Here is an 11474-nt window from a genome sequence, read left to right as displayed (position 1 = left end):
AGATATTAATGAGTTTTTTTCTTCATCAGATTTGGAGAAATGTATCATGTACATCACTTGCTCACCAATGGATCCTGTGCAGTGAATGGGTGCCGTCAGAATGAGAGTCAAAACAGCTGATAAAAACATCACAAGTAATCCACACGACTCCAGTCCATCAATCAATGTCTTGTGAGGTGAAAAACTGCATTTTTGTAAGAAACAAATCCATAATTAAGGCATTTTAACTTTAAAATGCCTTCAGCCAAAATACCAAAAGTCCATAATCCTCAATAATGCTTCCTCCAATGAAAAAGTCCATCCCCTATCGTCCTCTCACATCAAAATCCACCAACATATTTGTTTAGATCTGTTTTAGACTGTTTTGTCTGTAAACTGTGCTTGATATGTTTTATATTTCTCTCCTCATTCAGACAAGATAACTTTTTTTACTGGAGAAAGCAGTATTATGAATAAAGGACTTGTGAGTTGAAAAGCTGCGTGTTTATAATAAACAAGACATTCACTGATGGACTGGATTATTTGAATGAATTATGATGTTTTTATCACGGCACCCGTTCACTGAGGATCCACTGATGAGCAAGTGATGTAATTACTTTCTAGGGTGAACTATTCCTTTAAGTTACAATATGCATAATCTGAGTAAATCACAAGCTTTCAGTAACCGATAAGGAAGTTGACAACAGTTTTAAGGTTCATCAAACTCCCTTTCCCTTTCCCTTCCCAACCAAAATGAGTGAGTAAGGCTGACTAGTTTAATGTAAGCTTGTCTTGAGATCTGCAATCATGTGACACTTGTGCGTGACACCTTCAATGGAAGCTCTTTTAAACATTTGTGAGAGTAAACACGAAGTAAATTGAAATGCTGTGTTTGTTCTGCACACACTTACAGTAGAACAAACTTCACAGACTGTTCAGAATTAACGTGGTGGCGTGACTTGATTCCAGGAATCCGTGTGTTTTGAGGGTGTAGCCCGGTGACTCCTATACAGGCAGCAAGTTCAACATTAGATCAAATCCCTTTCACTCCATAGTTTATTCATCTGTTTGAACTCTTACACTCCTTTAGCTATGAAGTAATTCCTCGAATTGTCTCATGAGAATATAATTAGATACATGTGAAAATAATTAATACAGCATGTACATTACACTACCGGTCAGTAAGGTTTTTTTGATACTTTTATTCAGCAAAGATGCATTAAATTAACTCGAAAGTGACAGTAAAGACATTTGTGACCCTGGAGCAAAAAAAGAGTCTTAAGTCTCTGGGGTATATTTGTAGCAATAGCCAAAAATACATTGTATGGGTCAAAATTATTGATTTTTCTTTTATGCCAAAAATCATTAAGACATTAAGTAAAGATCATGTTCCATGAAGATATTTTGTAAATGTCCTACCGTAAATATATCAAAACTTAATTTTTGATTAATAATATGCATTGCTAAGAACTTCATTTGGAAAACTTTAAAGGTGATTTTCTCAATATTTAGATTTTTTTGCACCCTCAGATTCCAGATTTTCAAATAGTTGTATCTCGGCCAAATATTGTCATATCATAACACACCATACATCAATGGAAAGCTTATTTATTCGGCTTTTAATCACAATTATGACTGGTTTTGTGGTCCAGGTCACATTTATAATGTTACAAAAGATTTATATTTTAAATAAATGCTGTTCTTTTGAACTTACTATTCATCAAAGAATCCTGAAAATAAATGCATCATGGTTTCCACAAAAATATTAAGCAGCACAACTGTTTTCTGAAGGATTTCTCAAAGATCATGTGACACTGAAGACTGGAGTAATGGCTGCTAAATATTCAGCATTGATATCACAGGAATAAGTTACATTTTAAAATATAATACAATGCAAAACTGTTATTTTATACTGTATTTCACAATGTGTACTGCAGTTTTGAAATAAATGCAGCCTTGGTGAGCATAAGATACTTCTTTCATGACCACAAACTTTTGAATGGTAGTGATTAGTGATTAATTATGTTTTGTACTGCAGAAGTCAAATATGTAAAATGTCTTTAAATGAGAAACGCTGGAGCAGCAAGAGCAGGAATTTTCCCATGAGTGGGAAGTTTCTTTCATTAGCTCGGACTCAGGAGAAATGAGCCGAACAGAAAACAGCGCTAATTGTTTATAGAGTTATTTTCCCCAGAGTTCACTGCTGCTGCTGAGACAGGTAGAAGTGGGCCACCCTATAGGGGCAATGGAATTTCCTCAGAGCCAAACCCTATAAAAAGTATTTATCAGAGCATGTGATGTGCCAGAAACTGGGGAGCTGCAGTTTCCCACAAAGGACAAACGCCTTATGTAAGTTTTGAGACAAAGCACACAGAGGAATTCTCCCTTTGATGCTCTGTGAGTTAAATGGAGAGCCAATGTAGAACAGATACCAAACTGCAATAGAACGGGTTTTGCTTTTTTATGTTCACCAAAGCTCCAGTTATTTGATCAAAAATATTTTAAAATGTAATTTATTTCTGTGATGAAAAAGCAGTCATTACTGCAGTCGTCGTCAGGGTGACGTGATCCTTCAGAAATCATTCTGATCCTGTTACTTTGTCCTTGAAAGTTGTTTGCTAGTTTGATACAGGATAACACAAATCATCAGGGAAGGTTTAGCTGGCAGTCGACAAAGACAAAGAAAGGAAACATTAAGGTTGGGAACATACAAATATATATTTTTTTAATTATTGTCAAAGGCAAAAGCTCCTCCCAGAAATGTACTTTTCCAGACATTCAAGGTAGCAGAATTGCTCTAATAACTTCCAGCTTCCTGAAACATCCTCTGGGGAGCATTCAAAAACTTTAAACAAAAATGTGTGTTATTTATACTTCCTTTAAATCAGTAACTGTATCATCAGTGATTTTTAAAAGTTGTTAATAATAGATTTATTCAAGTATGTTTTACAAGAAAATGCTATTTCAGTTTTCATACTTTAATTTTTCACATTTAATTGAATGTGTTACTTGCCATTTCTTTGTAACTGTTTGTGAAATTTACTAACAATTTCTGAACAAAACATGTTTATACACTTGGGGTTTTTTTCAGTGTATAAGCACCTTTTTTCAAAACTAGTTAAATACTGAAAGACAAACCTGATAGTTTTATACTAAGTCATCTGGATCTGTGGTCAGTCCACATCCACTCCCTCCACCTAATCCCATCATTCCTTATGTTTAAACAATGGATTGTTGTAGTTGTGTAACTTCTCTCTCAGCTGTGAGAGATTCACTACCTTAAACAAAGAACAATACAGGACTATAAAAAATCGAATAGTCAGCCAATATTTTAAAGCCCATGTTGCCATTTAATTGATATATTAGGGAATAATTTATCACAACGCTTAGTGAAATTGTTTCCCTCTGAAATTAATTCTATTTTCCATCCTATTTCTAATTTTTGTGCCAAGCTAAAATGACCCGCAATTACACTGCGTTTTTAAAGGGGCCTTTTGTGGCCTCAGTGAGCTGCAGAATATAATCTCACTAATAATATACATGTAGCATTCTTTTCCTCCCATTGTACTTAATGGACTGAGGCAACATCAATCACATCTCCTGAAAAGGTCTGGCTCTTCTCACTACTCCCACAGTCATTCCTTAGCCGTGGTCTGCACCAGCCCATCCCGGACGGTGCCAAGAGGCTGTTAGGAGCTGAAACAAACACATTGTACCATCCTGTACAGAGCTGCATTTCCACACTGTATCCCAATGTGAAATCCTGAGTGATTGATGAGACTTCAAATAGTGTTTTATGTGGTAGTAGTAAAACAACTGAGCATTTAAACAATGAAAATAATGAGAAAGATAATGTATAATAACACAGGTTAGGTTAATAGTTTTTTTTATGGTAGATTGAATGACACATTTGCATGATACCAGGCTTCCTTGTTATTTGCAAACCAAATGATCTGAGTGGAGGGTCTGTTTTTTTTTTTTATAGTTTTCCCGACCCTTGTGTTCTTTAGGGCTGTTCAGCTGTCAGGTGGCCACTGTCTCATTTACAGGCAATTTTCCACCCTTCATAAATAATTCATCTAATGGTACAAAGTGCATCTTTTTATGTAACACAAACAAGCAAGACTGTAAACTAAATTAGTCACATTACTGTTACTGGTTAAAGAGAATTTTCACCCCAAAAATGATAATTCCATTGTCATTTACTCACCCTCATGTCATTCCAAACCTTTAAATATGGAAGCCAGTTTCTGCTACACGATTCAAAGAAAAAAAAGTCAAAATTGTGAGATAAAAACTCAGAATTGCGAGATATTAACTCACAATTCTGAGAAAAAAAATGGCAAGATATAAACTTGAGTATTTCTGATTTTTTTTCCTCACAGTTCCAAGTTTACATCTCACAATTTTGACTTTTTTTCTCTGAATTTTGAGTTTACATCTTGTAATTTTGTTGTTGTTTCCACCACAGAATAAAAAAAAAAGTAGTTGCGACTTTTTATCTCTCAATTCTGACTTTGACTCTGATGCAAGTTTATATCTCCAACTTCCGACTTTTTTCTCAGAATTGCACATTTGTATTATAACTCTAAGTAAAACATTTTATATCTAAGTTTGTTTATATTTATATAATTGTGAGAAAAAACACATAACGCTTTCTTTATTCTAAAGAAAATGATATTTTGAAGAATGTTTCAACCAGCCCCATTTCACAGGAAAAATATACCTGTTTTATGAGGTGGCGATTTTGTATGAATTTGAATCGTACAAAACCATAAGATTTTTAGGGGGAAAAATTAAGCATGAAGGTTCACCCCTAAAGTATACGAATTAGCCACAGATTCAACATAATTTAAAATAGTTACAAATTGCTATGAGATTGTTGTTTCAACTGTTTTTGTTCATACAATGTAAGCTATGGAGTCTAAAGCAACATTAGCTATTATTTGTGCACAAAAATACTACGAGATTTATTTTCTATCGTGTTCCATTAAAAAAAAGAAAGTCATGCAGATTTATATCTTGTGGTGAACTATCATTTTAAGGTGAAGCAATAGCTTTTCACCATTTCAGGTAGGCGTACAAAAGATTAAGGTGGATCTCCAAGAGCTGGACTATAAGCACCCTACTTTAAAATCTAGTTTATGAGGCATTATTTAAGTGCTGTTCCTTCCCTGTTGTTCAAACTTGTCCTGCCTTTTTCCTTACGCAGAAGTGCAGCACCCAGTGAAATATATAAATGCATCCTTGTGAAAGGAGGGGCAGACAGAGAATGTGACTCGCTGTTGTGCCAGAGGTCATATCAACAGACCAACAATCACAAGCTCTGTATCTTCATCAAAGGGGATATACGTAAGAAAATTATGTTATGCCATAATCCATAGCAGAACATATTCAAACCCATCTTTAAAGACCATAGTATTTTCTGAATAGTTGTATTATTCACAATTTGCATTTGTACAGTTCAGGTTAGAACAAAAATGTTTTGAGTTTCTCCCACAATTGGCAAAAAGAGCAGCTTCAAAAATGTATGAGATATTGCATCAAAAATATATGTCGTTTACTGCATTGCAACATAGAGATGTCAAGGAATATTGCAACACACGGTGTAAAAAGCTTTAAAGACCATAGTATTTTCTGAATAGTTGTATTATTCACAATTTGCATTTGTACAGTTCAGGTTAGAACAAAAATGTTTTGAGTTTCTCCCACAATTGGGTTTTGCAAAAAGAGCAGCTTCAAAAATGTATGAGCTATTGCATCAAAAATATATGTCGTTTACTGCATTGCAACATAGAGATGTCAAGGAATATTGCAACACACGGTGTAAAAATTGGCCAAGTGGATGCAAATATAATACACTACGCCTCTCTGCTAATCAGATTTATGAAGTAAAGAAAGGTGGATGCACTATTCAGATTTTACAACATCATAGTGCAACTTTGCAGGTAATTAGTGATTTATTTATCCATTCCAGTTAAACAGTTAAGATATGGAATGGCTTTGCTTGCTACTGCTCAGCAGCATGATATCTTTTATAAAAGCGATTTTAGATCAAGTTTTGTTATAGTCAACATGCCAAAACCTACTGACTTAAAAAAAAAAAACACTTGTCATTCTTTGAATGAAAAAGGAAATTTCCATTCAGCTTTTGTAAGGCAGTCATGCACTTTAATGTGTGGTCATTTTGAAACATGTAGAGAGAAACAACACTAAACAAATAAATAATTTTTAAGATGTTTAATTAGGAAACGTTTACATAACCTTCTCAAACCCTTCCTTTTCCTGCACTCAACAGGATGCAACTGAAAGCAGTTTGCGTCATTGACACACACGACATGCACAGGAGTCTTCAGACAAGCAGAGATGGGCATAAACACATGAAAACTTATTTAAAATAAAAATACAAAATACTGTGTGGAAAAATTTATTTAAATACAAATACAAAATAAAACAACTGAGCATTTAAACAATGAAAATAATGAGAAAGATAATGTATAATAACACAGGTTAGGTTAATAGTTTTTTTTATGGTAGATTGAATGACACATTTGCATGATACCAGGCTTCCTTGTTATTTGCAAACCAAATGATCTGAGTGGAGGGTCTGTTTTTTTTTTTTTATAGTTTTCCCGACCCTTGTGTTCTTTAGGGCTGTTCAGCTGTCAGGTGGCCACTGTCTCATTTACAGGCAATTTTCCACCCTTCATAAATAATTCATCTAATGGTACAAAGTGCATCTTTTTATGTAACACAAACAAGCAAGACTGTAAACTAAATTAGTCACATTACTGTTACTGGTTAAAGAGAATTTTCACCCCAAAAATTATAATTCCATTGTCATTTACTCACCCTCATGTCATTCCAAACCTTTAAATATGGAAGCCAGTTTCTGCTACACGATTCAAAGAAAAAAAAGTCAAAATTGTGAGATAAAAACTCAGAATTGCGAGATATTAACTCACAATTCTGAGAAAAAAAATGGCAAGATATAAACTTGAGTATTTCTGATTTTTTTTCCTCACAGTTCCAAGTTTACATCTCACAATTTTGACTTTTTTTCTCTGAATTTTGAGTTTACATCTTGTAATTTTGTTGTTGTTTCCACCACAGAATAAAAAAAAAAGTAGTTGCGACTTTTTATCTCTCAATTCTGACTTTGACTCTGATGCAAGTTTATATCTCCAACTTCCGACTTTTTTCTCAGAATTGCACATTTATATTATAACTCTAAGTAAAACATTTTATATCTAAGTTTGTTTATATTTATATAATTGTGAGAAAAAACACATAACGCTTTCTTTATTCTAAAGAAAATGATATTTTGAAGAATGTTTCAACCAGCCCCATTTCACAGGAAAAATATACCTGTTTTATGAGGTGGCGATTTTGTATGAATTTGAATCGTACAAAACCATAAGATTTTTAGGGGGAAAAATTAAGCATGAAGGTTCACCCCTAAAGTATACGAATTAGCCACAGATTCAACATAATTTAAAATAGTTACAAATTGCTATGAGATTGTTGTTTCAACTGTTTTTGTTCATACAATGTAAGCTATGGAGTCTAAAGCAACATTAGCTATTATTTGTGCACAAAAATACTACGAGATTTATTTTCTATCGTGTTCCATTAAAAAAAAGAAAGTCATGCAGATTTATATCTTGTGGTGAACTATCATTTTAAGGTGAAGCAATAGCTTTTCACCATTTCAGGTAGGCGTACAAAAGATTAAGGTGGATCTCCAAGAGCTGGACTATAAGCACCCTACTTTAAAATCTAGTTTATGAGGCATTATTTAAGTGCTGTTCCTTCCCTGTTGTTCAAACTTGTCCTGCCTTTTTCCTTACGCAGAAGTGCAGCACCCAGTGAAATATATAAATGCATCCTTGTGAAAGGAGGGGCAGACAGAGAATGTGACTCGCTGTTGTGCCAGAGGTCATATCAACAGACCAACAATCACAAGCTCTGTATCTTCATCAAAGGGGATATACGTAAGAAAATTATGTTATGCCATAATCCATAGCAGAACATATTCAAACCCATCTTTAAAGACCATAGTATTTTCTGAATAGTTGTATTATTCACAATTTGCATTTGTACAGTTCAGGTTAGAACAAAAATGTTTTGAGTTTCTCCCACAATTGGCAAAAAGAGCAGCTTCAAAAATGTATGAGATATTGCATCAAAAATATATGTCGTTTACTGCATTGCAACATAGAGATGTCAAGGAATATTGCAACACACGGTGTAAAAAGTGGCCAAGTGGATGCAAATATAATACACTACGCCTCTCTGCTAATCAGATTTATGAAGTAAAGAAAGGTGGATGCACTATTCAGATTTTACAACATCATAGTGCAACTTTGCAGGTAATTAGTGATTTATTTATCCATTCCAGTTAAACAGTTAAGATATGGAATGGCTTTGCTTGCTACTGCTCAGCAGCATGATATCTTTTATAAAAGCGATTTTAGATCAAGTTTTGTTATAGTCAACATGCCAAAACCTACTGACTTTAAAAAAAAAACACTTGTCATTCTTTGAATGAAAAAGGACACTTCCATTCAGCTTTTGTAAGGCAGTCATGCACTTTAATGTGTGGTCATTTTGAAACATGTAGAGAGAAACAACACTAAACAAATAAATAATTTTTAAGATGTTTAATTAGGAAACGTTTACATAACCTTCTCAAACCCTTCCTTTTCCTGCACTCAACAGGATGCAACTGAAAGCAGTTTGCGTCATTGACACACACGACATGCACAGGAGTCTTCAGACAAGCAGAGATGGGCATAAACACATGAAAACTTATTTAAAATAAAAATACAAAATACTGTGTGGAAATATTTATTTAAATACAAATACAAAATATGGTGTGAAAAAGTGCATTTAGGATACAAATACAGTATTTTGTATTTTGAAAATACATGTGAAATTGGCCATCCAATATAGGCATCCCTGTTGGCTGAGATCTATCTGGACCTATCTTGAAGGCCAAAAAACATTTAGATGTGTACAACTGCTTAGAAACTTCCGAATCTTCCCTTCCCCTGCCCTGTAGGAAACACAAAACTAAAAACATTTCATAGTTCATGTAAAGTTTATTTTGTTGCATATAAAGTTTATTTAAATTAGAATGTTTACCTAAAATGTAAATTTTTTAATTAGAATTCATTTAAATAGTATTTAACACTATTTGCTCAGTTTTTATTTTTTTTTGATTAACAATAAAACCAAAAGCTGAAGATTTCTTGTGGTGTATCATTCAGTGTTTGTATCAGTATTTAATTAAAAAACAACAACATGTACATAAGTATTCACAGCCTTTGCTCAATACTTTGTTGAAGAACCTTTAGCACCAAGTTACAGCCTCAAGTCGTTTTGAGTATGATGCAACAAGCTTGGCACACCTATTTTTGGGAAGCTTCTCTCATTCTTCTTTGCAGGACCTCTCAAGCTCCATCAGGTTGGATGGGGAGTGTTGGTGCACAGCCATTTTCAGATCTCTCCAGAGATGTTCAATCGGGTTCAAGTCTGGGCTCTGGCTGGGCCACTCAAGGACATTCACAGAGTTGTCCCGTAGCCACTCCTTTGTTATCTTGGCTGTGTGCTTATGGGTCGTTGTCCTGTTGGAAGATGAACCTTCACCCCAGTCTAAGATCCAAAATGCACTGGAGCAGGTTTTCATCAAGGAGGTCTCTGTACATTGCTGCATTTATCTTTCCCTCGATCCTGAGTCTGACTAGTCTCCCAGTTCCTGCCGCTGAAAAACATCCCCACAGCATGATGCTGCCACCACCATGCTTCACTGTAGGGATGGTATTGGCCAGGTGATGAGCAGTGCCTGGTTTCCTCCAGACATGACACTTGCCATTTAGGCCAAAGAGTACAATCTTTGTTTCATCAGACCATTGTTTCTCATTGTCTGAGTGACCTTCAGGTGCCTTTTGGAAAACTCCAGGCGGGCTGTCATGTGCCTTTTACTGAGGAGTGGCTTCCGTCTGGCCACTCTACCATACAGACCTGACTGGTGGAGTGCTGCAGAGATGGTTGTTCTTCTGGAAGGTTCTCCTCTCTCCACAGAAACACCGGAGTGACCATCGGGTTCTTGGTCACCTCCCTGACTAAGGCCCTTCTCCCCTGATCGCTCAGTTTGGCTGGGCGTCCTGCTCAAGGAAGAGTCCTGGTGGTTCCAAACTTCACCTTCCTGTGAAAGGAAGAAGATGAAACGTAAACAGGTGTTTTTCAGAGGCGTGCTCTGCCCTAAATTTGACATGCCCCAAAGCAGTGGCGTTGTAGCGTTGCCAGCGGCACTGAGCGCAGATTTGACGCTGTAGTGGAAACACACCGTTAGTCAAAAGTGTCGGCGTTCCACTCGGTCTCGGAGCGCGCGCACAAAAAAAACTGCTTGCCAACTGTTAGTGTGAACTTGAATTTTCTTTCGCGGCTTACTGCACTTATAAAAAGTGTAATTTCACCCAGCACATCACACTCTTTTACTCAACCATTCATCCATGCTTCTTTTCCCACTCCCAACGTTTTCCCTCTAAAATCTGCACGGATATATTTGCTTACACTGATAGGCCTTTTTCTATGTAAATGATTTAGAAAAAGGTCAGTCAATTCACACTTTATTGAACTATTCACACTTTATATCATCGCCACGATATGTATTGTAATATCACCCAGCCCTGACATGAAGTAAAACATTAAACACATTTGACAAGCTAGTTGATAAAAAAAATCAACCGATTGACTATCAACACTGATTGGCTAACGCTATTTTCCCTTGTTGGTGCTCTTTTATTCTTTCATGTTAACTGAAGGCTGAAACCTGAATGATGCACTATTTTAACTTTAATCAGCAAGTATAATTGACCATGACATCCTCACCTTCTCTTATTCCAGTAAACGTCACTCACCCAACACTGAATGGAGTTGTACAGCTGCAGTCAGCATGATGAATGCTGGGGAGGGGGCGTGTCTGAACTAGTTGATGCACAAAATCAGCACCCTGATAAAGAGCTTGACTGGCACAAAGTATTTTATGTATTTTGAAAATACAAAAAAAAAAATATATATATATATATATATCTTAAATCTATTTAAATGCAAATTACATTTGATTCCCCCCCCCCAAAGGCTTTAAAATACAAAATAGTATTTTGTATTTCAAATACCTATTTTAAATACATGTATCTGAAATATTGCCCATCCCTGCAGACAGGCATGTAAAAAAAAATGTTTCTTTAGTTTTAAATTGTACATTCTGGTCACCAAGTCATGCTAAGCCTGTTTCTGCCACAGGATAAAAAAATAAATAAAAAGGAAATTGCAACATTTTATCTTAAAATTGAGAAAAAACTCAGAATTGCGAGATATAAACTCAAAATTCTGTAAAAAAAAGTCAGAATTGTGAAATATAAAATAATATAATATATAAAATAATATATAAAGCCTTGTGAGATAAGAAGTCACAGTGGTGGAATAAA

Source organism: Sinocyclocheilus grahami, unplaced genomic scaffold (assembly GCF_001515645.1).
Source record: "Sinocyclocheilus grahami isolate Dianchi unplaced genomic scaffold, SAMN03320097.WGS_v1.1 scaffold1130.1, whole genome shotgun sequence".
NCBI lineage: Eukaryota > Metazoa > Chordata > Actinopteri > Cypriniformes > Cyprinidae > Sinocyclocheilus > Sinocyclocheilus grahami.
This window is presented reverse-complemented; position numbering follows the sequence as displayed.